Source organism: Tachysurus vachellii, chromosome 8, assembly GCF_030014155.1.
Source record: "Tachysurus vachellii isolate PV-2020 chromosome 8, HZAU_Pvac_v1, whole genome shotgun sequence".
Taxonomy (NCBI): Eukaryota; Metazoa; Chordata; class Actinopteri; order Siluriformes; family Bagridae; genus Tachysurus; species Tachysurus vachellii.
This window is the reverse complement of record NC_083467.1, coordinates 5837637-5849579: the sequence shown is the minus strand read 5'-3', so window position 1 is coordinate 5849579 and position 11943 is coordinate 5837637. Positions and strand designations below refer to the sequence as shown.

General features: G+C 39.1%; 1 non-coding gene across 1 annotated transcript; it reads right to left on the bottom strand.

Moving 5' to 3' along the window:
• Nucleotides 1-1304: 1304 nt before the first annotated feature.
• On the bottom strand, nt 1305-1377 carry trnaf-gaa (transfer RNA phenylalanine (anticodon GAA)). Its single transcript has one exon. It is a non-coding gene; the product is annotated as a tRNA-Phe (tRNA).
• Nucleotides 1378-11943: the final 10566 nt, after the last annotated feature.

Here is an 11943-nt window from a genome sequence, read left to right as displayed (position 1 = left end):
CAAATGTAATCGGCGCAATTGACTGCACTCATGTTACTATAAGGGCACCATCTGAAAATGAATGTGCTTATGTTAATAGAAAGCATGTGCATTCTATTAATGTGCAAATCAAAAAACTCTAACATGACCCTCACAAACATTGTGGCACGCTGGCCTGGTTCAACACATGATTCCTTTATCTTGACACATAACAGTGTAGGGAACAGACTAAATGCAGGTGCAGTACATGATGGCTGGCTTCTTGGTGAGTTTAACAATATTAAAAAGTAGAAACTGTAACAATTTTGTTTTTAATATAAATATAACAATATTGCTTTTAATATAATTATAACCTGCAGGTGACAGTGGCTACCCCCTGAGACGCTGGCTCCTCACCCCATTTTTAAACCTGCAGAGCGCAGAGGAAACTATATGCCTTTGTCTTGTCTTGTCTTGTCTGGCCAAGACTTGTCTTGTCTTGGCCAGCCGTGCCGTCATCAGCAAACCAGACCAAATATGAGTGTTTCATATAAACAAAACAAACAAGGATAGAGCATCAACATGACCTTAGACTGATGGATGTGAGTGTTTCTGTGTTTATTTTTGTTTCAGCTTTCTACAGTAGTGCAGAAACCTAAGACTAAGGCAGCTATGTAAGCCTCCATCCTCAGCGAGATCATCAAATCCCAAAGAATTAGATCGTCAGAAAATCCTATGCCCGGTAGAGTTGAGTCAAATCCTGGGCAGGCGTGTCATAAAGCCAGTGTTTAAGCTGGGCATTTCCATTTCCTGGGCATAAGTCCCTGCCTTATTTACATCAAAATATTATGTTATGAAGTTTTTGTGTAATAATGCATTTACACCATTAAACCATATATATTTTTTGGTTTCAAACGGAACACAACAGCTGTCTCTTTAGTTACAGTCCAGTGTGGCTTTCTGGAAGAAAACTTTGAAGTGCTTCTCCCTTTTGTGAGGTGTAACCGTTATATCGGTTGGAAAAGCCACTGTGCCACAGTACCTGCATGTAAACCCAGGCTCAGGAGGGGCCTGTGTACAAAGACTGTACAATGCACACTTCCTAAAGCAAATGCGCTTAAGCAGGTCCTAAGTCAGTACACCCTTGTAAAACACTACCCAGGGATAGATTTGAAAATCACTGGGTCTTTAAATGTAGCTTTCTGGCACAATTCCTTTACCAAACAGGTTTAAAAATGGTCTTGTCAAGAACTCTAAGATCCAAAGCCACAAGGGGTATGCAAAGTTCATCGGCACTCCCTAGCCAATGATACAAACATACGCCACCTCTCTAGAAGCAAACCAATTGCCAAAACCCGGGGTCAAACCAGGGACCTTTAGATCTTCAGTCTAACGCTCTCCCAACTAAGCTATTTCGGCAACAGGACACAATGCTGTGCGCATCAGCAATGGGACGCGAGTGTGAGCGCGTGAGTCTCTTTGGGTCCGGTAACTCTTCTTCCCAAGATTCATATCTAGAGGCATGGGAGCCCCAAACATCGTAAAGCCTTTGTTTTGTTAAGACCCCACAATGCTTTGTAATGTTCATTGGCACTCTATAGCCTCAGCCTCTTGTTTGAGGTAGGTTTACAAAATTGCTGGTTAGCCTATAATAGGGAATTTAAACAGTGTTGTATAAAGTATTAGAAAGCAATACTTGAGTAAAAGTACAAGTATTGTACTAGAAAAAGACTTTGGTAGAAGTGAAAGTTACCTTTTAGAATATTACTCAAGTAAAAGTCTTAAAGTATCTGATATTTAATGTACTTAAGTATCAAAAGTAATTTTCTGATATTTAATGTACTTAAGTATTTGAAGTAAAAGTAAAAAGTAAAATTTCTGTGATTTTTCGGTAGGCATAAGAGCAGGGGCGGTTCTAGAGTTTCTTTTTTAGGGGGTTTTAGTGCTCAGTGAGAATTTTAAACAAGAATAGTTTTATATTATATATTATATGACTACATAGTAAGCCAAAAGTTATGGTATTATTTAAAATGGCAAAAGTGGACACCAAAATTTTATGCATGATGTAATGATGCCAGTCTTGAATCAAATCAGTTTATGTATGTGTGCATTCACTACAAACAGTGTGTCCAATGAATGCAGTCCTTAATAAAAAAAAAATATTCACAAGACAAAGACCAAATCAATAAATGTTATTTTTATTTAGTATTGAATGGATTGTTTGCATTAATATTTTGTTTGTGCTACAACTCTGGTAATAAGAATAGTGACATTTCACTGCTTTTGGTTGCCGTATTTGCGGCTTTCAGCCGATTATCGTTATAGATAAATGCCTCCAGCGATGACTGCGCGTGCACGCTGCGCGTGCCTGTGCTTCTCCGTAGAAAGTGCGGACGTGCGCAATACAATCTAGGAGCAGTGATTCGCCAAACCTCCCTTATTGCAGTCGCACACATTTCTTCTCATTTTATTTTGTAGTAACGAGTAACGAAGATGCTTAGTGGAAATATAGCGGAGTAAAAGTATACATTTTATCTAGGAAATGTAGTGGAGTAAAAGTGAAAGTTGACATAAATTTAAATAGCGAAGTAAAGTGAAATTTCTACTTAAGTACAGTAACGAAGTATTTGTACTCCGTTACATTACAACACTGAACTTAAAGGTAGTTGAAAAAAAATCTTGTAGGATAATTTTGATCAAAACAACCAGATTTACTCCAATTTCGGATGAATTTCTACCCTGCACATTCATGAATCCCATGCACGCAGCAATTCGCCTACTGCAGGACTATTAAGGCCAAACCCCCTAATGCACTGTGCATTCCTCCATAACATAACACAGATCATGTCTTGAATCCTGCACACAAAACAATGTCTAAGAATGTCCATCTTGGTGAGTATTTACATAAAGTGTTTACATATTACATAAAGTTATATTTTAAACTCTTTGGTGCTTTGTGTAAGTTACTGTGCAACACAATTTTACTATTGTAAATACAAATACACTGACTGAGCAGACATTTAGGTGAGATAAAAAAAAACTGTCTAAAAAGACTATGCGGTGCCTTCAAAAGTTTCTCTGACAGCGGTGGGATTTAAACCCATGCCTCCAAAGAGCGTGTAAGTTTACCAGCACAGAAATATCGACCAAAGTTAAGATTAAGACCCAGTGCTAGATTATCACACCCCACTATAGCAAAGACTCAGTGCCTTGAAACATTTCCCTGGCAGCTGTGGGAGAGACTGGAGCCTAAATCCAGCACCTTAGACCGCTCGGCCACGCTACAAGCAGACACGCAGGCCTTTACAGTCTTCTGCTTTCCACCAAGAAAGCTTATGTCAACTAACAAGCATCTGTGTCCAGCTTTTCCTAAGAGAGAGAAAGAGAGGATTAGAAACCTTACAAACCATTTGCAATTCTTATAGTATAATAAAAAGGATTTCCTGTCACTGTGGTTGCCAGAGCACAGTAGTATAGAGCAAAGTCTGATACAGCAGCAGAGGTGATGATCAGATCCACTTCTTTATTATTTTCATCAACTTCAGGAGACAGACGTGGGATTGGCTTACTTGTAAGTCCATGTGGATAAATGTAAATAAGGAACTCTGGTTTAGATTTTAAATATTGTCTGTACCAGTGCAGATTCTCTACAGTACCACTGAAGTCTTTGTAGCTGCAGGACAGAGTAACATCATCACCTTCATCTACATCAGTGGTCTTCACTATTTTATTCATGTGAGCCACACTGATAGGACAAAGTCAATAGGAGAGCCACTTTCACCGCAAAGAATGCCAAGTCACATTGCTTTGTTGCTGTTAATTTTGTGTGCGGGATTGTTTGATAAGAAATCGATCCATTTTTTAGTCCGTGCGTACAGTAAACACAAATTGTAAACTAGCATGAAACACAAACTAGCTTCTGGCAGGCTGCCAAAAACTGGCTATTGCGCAGAACGCAGTGAGTCAGTGATGAGTCAAATAATATATATAAATATATATTATTATTTGTAATAGAGCACAATCGTTTTTCTATGCTTCCCTGATTGTTTTTAATGTTATTTAAATGAAAAATTTATTTTAACCACATGATCATCGTATTATTTACTGCCTGTCACGAACAAGAGATTAAACGGACCCAGATGCAGGATAGACAAATAAACGGGGTTTAATAACAGAAGTACACAAAACATGACACGGACTAGAGACAGGACCAGACAACAGTTGATTCCGTGCTGCACAAGGCAACGCGGCACAGTTAAATAGACAATGATGATAACAATAGGAATCAGGTGTTTAGAAACGGGGGGAGCAGACAAAGGCGGGGCAGACACGTGACGAGGAACATAAACAAAAGGCACGTGGCCATAGTCCGGGCTGAGTCCTGACAGAGCCATGCGAGCCGCATATTAAAGCTTGGCGAGCCGCAGGAGGCTCGCGAGCCACGCAATGAGTAACACTGATCTACAACTTAGAGTGAAAAGTGGCTCTATTGAATCTGCCATGGAGTCACCTGTCATAGAGAAGAGAACATAATATTCTTAGCCTTTACATGATCAAGACAAACTTGATAGATTGATTTTTTAAAGATTAATTACTCAATATAATACAAAGGAGGAAAGGTGGCCTTCTTTATATTTCATCCCATGAGAGAGCCATTTCTCTTGAAGGAAGTATGGTAGCTTTTCCACTATGGGATTTATTCCTCTAGCAGTATCCAGATATGTTAGGCCGGGCAGATAGCCATCTTGCTTAGCCGCCTGTAGTTCAGTCAGGAGATCGCTTAACTCTCTTAACTTGATAAAGTCCTTATTAAGAACTCTGGGAAAACTTTCCAGCCTTTGCAGAAGTGCATTTTCAATTATCTCAGGTGCACCGTAACATTCTATTAATCTTTCCCAGGCATCGTGTAGCGCTGCCTTGGGATCACTGACATAAACTGATCGTAACCTTTTCACATGGTCAGATCATTCTTTGCCCGGAAGAGGAAGAGGTTGGTATAGTTTGTGAATGGAAACTTACCGCTCATCGGACGAGACACCTTTCATTCACCTGTATATCTTGAATGACAGGTGTCTTGTCCACCGATACCTACCGTTTCCGGGTTGTCTGACTTGTCGTTGTGTTTTCGGATTTGTTAATGTGTTTTCGGATTTGTTAATGTGTTTTTGGATTTGTTAATTTGTTTTGCACTTCTCGGCCACCGTATGGAGCACCTCCAAATCTGCCTCAATTTTGGCTTTGTCTAGTTTGTGGGACATTTCTAATTTAATCTTGTCCAGTTTGATTGCATTGACTCATACAGAAGTTATCTTATCAAAGTAGATTAAGATTAACACATTGAATGCTGTCAAACAAAGGCTAGGCTAATAGTTAAAGGCTGTCATCACAAATATTCCATTAAATCAAAGCTCTGAATAAAATCACAAATATATGAAAATATGTATCATTAAGTATTATGTAAAGAAGAATTAACTTACAGATGATGCTTTTACAAACGCAAAACAAAGTATGGCATCTGAAGATTAAGGAGCTGACTGCATGGGAAACGTGATCACTTATTTTTTTCTGGAGAACTGCCCCTAGGGGGGCATCAAAACTACATAACTATACATGCAATTTACATTTACAGCATTTAGCAGACACCCTTATCCAGAGTGACTTACAACTGAGCAACTAAGGGTTAAGGGCCTTGCTCAGGGGCCCAGCAGTGGCAGCTTGGTGGACCTGGGGTTCGAACCCATGACCTTCCAATCAGTAGCCCAACACCTTAACCACTGAGCTACCACATCCCTATACAAGTGACAAGTAAACTTGGAGCAGAACACCCATAATTTTAAATACACAAATTAAAAAACTCATGAAGTCATACCTTATAATTATTCACCTTTTAGTAAAATTTCTAGTCACAGAGTGAAAGTAGTAATAGCGTTATTCTGCCCCCTAGTGGAATAACAGAGCCTTCTTGACACTTTCTTGGTGTCATGATTAGATCTTCAGTATCACATTAAAGCTTGGATTGTCACTTTTGAATGAGAAAGGCGAGTTGTCAAGAGACTGACAGTCTCCATTTTGTTGGAAAAACTCACTATAGTTTGTGGGCTAATTAAATGTGAAATTCTATTTTTTTAAAGCGAATACTACATTAAATAGTGAATTATCTTCCTTGTTAATTTCCCTGTCTGTGTAATTTGTTGTCAGCATTAGTCTTGACAGCTAAATTGCATTTAATTTAGTCTTAGCTTAAATTAGCTTGTGCATGCACACACTCAATTTTGATCCGCCAACTATAAAACCATGTATATACCACAAAAACTACAGGCACATCACAGACACACTGTCACACACATTCACACTCTCACACAATAAGAAACTAAGATTGTGTGCTACTGATCTCTGTCTCTCTTATCTTCATCCATGACCCCACACATGACTCAAGCTCAGACAAAATAAAAATAATTTCACACAAAATAAACTTGTATAGAAAGCATTATTTACTAATAAGGAATGATTATATAGGTGCTGTACATTGCAGTACCCTAGCTGTCGTTTTGCCGAAGTCATGAGTGTTCATTTCAGTGCCCAAGAAATTGCAGATCTGATTACTTCAGCTGTCCTGGAGGAAGAAGATGGGGAAGAGTACAATCCAGTAAGTTATTCCTCAACTTCAGATGAAGAAGAAATCCCCCAAGCTGACAAAGAAACTTTTTAGGTCAAAGAGCAGCAAAATAATATAGTCTACTTTACCATATGACAACCAGGATGGAATAGTGGCAGAAGATGTCATGATGATGACCCCAGGGACAACAAGATATGCTGTTTCCCATGTCCAGTACATTGTCTCAGCATTTGTTATGGTCATTACACCAGCCTATGTATTCTATCAGGGCTGCTAATCTTAGCTGGTGTGTATAGATCCTCAGGTTTAGATACATCTACTCTCTGGGATGCAGAGAGGGGAAGAGCGCAATTGTCATGCCACAGTGATTCTGAAGGTCTTTCTCACTTTTTCAAGAATGTTACAGTTTGATAACCATGAGTCAAGACCTGCAAGATGAGTGTTAGACAAACTGCTTGCCATAAGAGATTTCTAGGAGAAGTGAATAGAGCACCTGCTGTAGCTCTACACCCCTGTGCCTGAAGTGACAGTGGATGAGCAGTTGGTTCCAGAGGTAATCTTTTATATAAATTTTTATTTTCATATCTGTAAAGTATTTTTTATTATATATAAGTGTGTGTGTGTGTGTGTGTGTGTGTGTGTGTGTGTGTGTGTGTGTGTGTGTGTGTGTGTGTGAGAAGTTACTAGATTTAGACAATAAAATTCTCATCTGCAGTGTAACTACTCCAGTGAGAACAGATAGGCTCATGAGTCCACTGGCATTGTGGAGTTCTGCTATGAGGATTAAGCCAAGCCTCGTCTTTAGTGTATTTGTTATCAGTGAATACTGAATTGTACCTTGAGGGGAGAAATCTTTCTTTATTACAAAATGACACAACACCTCACTACAAGAAAACAGAAGGATTTGAACAATGTGATAGCAGTGACACTTCAGGTAGTGTTAATGCATCACAGCTTCAGGGTCCTCAGTTTGGTGTTGAATTCAGGTTACTGTCAGTTTGTGTGCAGTTCATATTCACCTCCAAAAAACATGACAGAAGGAAATTTGCTGTGCGAAATTGCTCTTTTGTGTGAATGAGTATGTGAAAGAGATTGTTTGTGTATGGAGTTCTGCAAAGGACTGACATTACATTCAGGGTGTTTTCCCACCTCATGTGTGGGACAGACTCCGTATCAACCATGACCCTGACCAGTAGAGAGAAAGAGAGAATCCACAAAAGAGGACATGAAACTTTCTCTAAATCATTAACAGAACTACATTCAATATAACAAAACAGTGTGTTAGTTTTTGTACAGTGCAGCTGGATTTCCTGTCACTGTGGGCTGCAGAGCACAGTAGTATAGAGCAGAGTCTGATATAGCAGCAGAGGAGATGATCAGATCCACTTTCTTAATCTTTTTATCTTGATCATTATTAAGCTGTATGGACAATCGTGGATGAGGTGCTTGAGCTGATGTGACATGTTTACTGCTCTCATCAATCAGCAGCAGAAACTCAGGTCTTGTGCCAAGTTTGTTTTGATACCAGTGGAGACTCTAAGCTGATCCAGTATATGTGCAGGACAGTGAGATGTTGCTGCCTTCAGATACAGATATGGTGCTTTGTTCTGGTTTAATGCTGTTGCTGTTGCTTATTATCACAAGACAGTGTGATAATAAGTATTAATAACACAGTAAAAGCAGACAGAAATGTTTTTGTAATTATAAAAATGATGAATTTCATGTGGGGGGCACGGTGGCTTAGTGATTAGCACGTTTGCCTCACACCTCCAGGGTTGGGGGTTCGATTCCCGCCTCCACCTTGTGTGTGTGGAGTTTGCATGTTCTCCCCGTGCCTCAGGGGTTTCCTCCGGGTACTCCGGTTTCCTCCCCCGGTCCAAAGATTTGCATGGTAGGTTGATTGGCATCTCTGGAAAAGTGTGTAAGTGTGTGTGAGTGAATGAGAGAGTGTGTGCCCTGCGATGGGTTGGCACTCCGTCCAGGGTGTATCCTGCCTTGATGCCCGATGATGCCTGTGATTGTCACAGGCTCCCTGTGACCCGAGAAGATTGGATAAGCGGTAGAAAATGAATGAATGAATTTCATGTATAAATTTCAGTATGACTCACCATTATCAGCAAGAGTAAAGAAGGGGAGTAACATTGTTATCCTGAGTGTTTAGTTTAGACCTCTAGCTTTAGAAATAAATGCAGTGTTGTGTATATGAGATTGAGCCTCTAATGTCTCCACATGTAGCTCCACCCATTCATATTTATTCAAAATCATCACAACTCTGCTGACATCCCTTTATACTGGGTGGAGTTTTAGCTGTTAATCACTAAGTGTGTCTGGAAATGACTGCTTCATTTGTCTTTGTGAGAAAACACTGTCAGTGATTAAAGATTATATAGATTATTGTTAATTTCTCACTTATTTGCAATCAGAACATTTATCTAAATATGTGATTCTTTTCTACAAATGACACATGATACAGTAAATCAGGGGTTCCCAAACTTTTTTGTGCCAGGGAGCAGCTTATTCATAAAAAAATTCCAGGGACCAGTTTTCAATTTTAATGCCTCAATTTTAAGATGCATCGTTTGGAACATATCACTGTGTACAACAGTAACAGCCTATAATTTAATTGCATATAATGAACATGGTGGCAACAAACTTGTAGGAATATACCAATCTATTTTTAAACTTTCAGACCGGATCACAAAATGTTTCCCTTTTCTCCCACACAATTAGGTCAACTTCAAAAGCAACTTACACAGCACTGTGTAATATATATATATATATATATATATATATATATATATATATATATATATATATATATATATGAAAATACCAGTCCATTTCACCTGTCAAATCTCTCCAGAACCACTAAAGACAATCACTTCAAAAGCAACTTAGTGTTTTCACTCACCAACAGGTGACAACAAAGGCTAATTGTATGAAAATAAGAGCCAGTTTCAACAGTCAGACAGTTTTAGAATACAATAGCAAACACACAGTGATTTCAGCCAATAATTTTTAAAAGTATAAAATTAGAGATTAAGCTTTAACCTTTAACAAAAAATACCAGACCAGACCAATGAGAACAGAACATGAACTGCTTATTGATATTACTATAGCCTATTTGTTCTTTCTGGGCATCCATAAAAACATATATGCATCCAAAACAATGCACACAAATTCCAGGATACAATTAAATGAAAGTTTTCACATACGGTACAAGGAATTTGCTTGTTGCAAAATTGTTTTGGTGCAAAATAGGGATGTTAACGATAAATTCGACGATAAGCAGGATCATGCGCGGGTGTGCTGCTCAACCGCAAAACATGTAAAGGGAGCGTGCTGGAGTTATGTTTGGGACCATGTTACACCATCATGATTATAAGTTTGCGTGTTCATTTGCAGCCTTTTGTTTTGTGCAAATGTAAGTTGTAATATTGTGTTTATTTTGTGTAGGCCTATCTATATCTGATTTATCTCATGACATATATGATGCATTTGGTTAAAAATTAATGTAGTAAAGGGTAGCCTATGGTGATCCTCAGCTTCAGTGTGCGCAGCTCAAAAGACACTGCACAACTAATAATGACTATTGGGATTGTCATATTACATAACATTATAAAGAGAACAATATTGTAATAAAATATTGTGAATTATTTGGGTTTAGTTGCCATGTCGCGTTGCTCCAGGAAGAGCGCGTCCACAACATGAGTCATTCTGAATGGCACATAACTTAGTTCAAATTCACTTGTGCATTCTCGTAATTTTCTGCAGATATAATTTGTAATGTTATGTTTATTTTGTATATATCTGATTAATATCATATAGGTCAGGATATGCTCCTTTGAGTTAAATAAAGCGCTAGCAAAGTGCTCCAGTTTACCGGAATCTATTCAACGCACGCAGCTCAAACAGCAATGCACAGCTAATAATAACTATGAGAACACTATTTTATTAAATTGTTGTGAATTCATTGATAGTTGTCATTTTCAGCACATTATTCCAGGGCATGTCCACAACAGTCAAAATAATATATTTAAAGTAATTAAATATAAAAAGTAGCCTATTATTGTTTGAAAAATCTGCATTTACTGAAATGACTATTTTGCCAAATTGAAAATTAAATAGAAAATATATTTTGGGAAGGGGCGTTTTATATGAATATGTAATGTGCATATATTTGGGTTGCGCATCGATACTTTGCCATTCCTTGGGTCTTTTTCAGATGGGAAATAACGCTCAAACTCATCAGACAGTGATGTCAGGTGGCAATGTATCAACTGGCCAAGTCCTTCAGCATCCTCGGAAAAACTGGATAAGTTGCTGAACATATCAAAAATACCCCGGTTGACGCGCCGTGCCCAGGTTTCCAGCTTGGCTTTGAATCCAGCGATTTTATCCACCAACCTGAATGTGTCAGCCATCCTCCTCATCCTGCATTGTCAGGTTCAAGTCATTCAAGGTCATGAAAATGTCACTCAAGTAGGCCAGTTTTGCTAGCCATCTCTTGTCACTGAAGTGCGCTGCTAAGGGTGACTGCTTGTTGGAGAGGAATTTCTGTAATTCCTGTCTTAGCTCAAACACTCGTGTTAGGGCTTTCCCTTTGGACAGCCACCAAACTTCTGTATGTAGAAGCAGGCGCTTGTGATCAGCATCCATGTCCTCACACAACAATTCAAACAAATGCGTATTCAGTGCATGAGCTTTAATGTGGTTGATGACACGTATAGCATTATTAAGGACCATGTGGAGCTCTGGAGAAATAATCTTGCTTGCCAGCATCTCTGGGTGAATCATGCAGTGAGTTGATGACAACCGGCCGGTCATCGCGGCAGGCCTGTCAGTGCAGACACCAACACAAAACTTCCATTCCAGTCTGCCTGCAACATATTCTTCAATACCTGGAATATTTTGGAGCCGGTGGTTGTCCTTGGAAGTGAAAGACAACAGAGCAAATCTTACTGCACCTCATCTTGATGCACGTACCGCACGTACTTGAATTGCGTACCAGGGAGATGCTTTTAATCTTCCCAACAGCTGCCCCTCAATATCTTCAGCCATGTCATCAATTCTCCTGGCAACAGTATTGTCAGATAGTGGAATATGTTCCAACTTGCTAGCTGCTTTTTCCCCCAAAAGTTCCAGACAAATATCTTTTGCAGCCGGCAAAATTAGTTCTTCTCCGATTGTAAAGTTTTTTTTAGCTTTAGCTATTCGGTGAGCAACCAGATATGACGCCTTTGTTGCAGCTACGTTTACTGATGTTGAGGATATCAAAACTTGCCGCTGAGCGTCCAACTCACGTTTCTTTTTTCGAAAAACTCCTCCGTTTTGTCTTTGAGAGTTGGGTGTTTGGTGGTAAAGTGCCG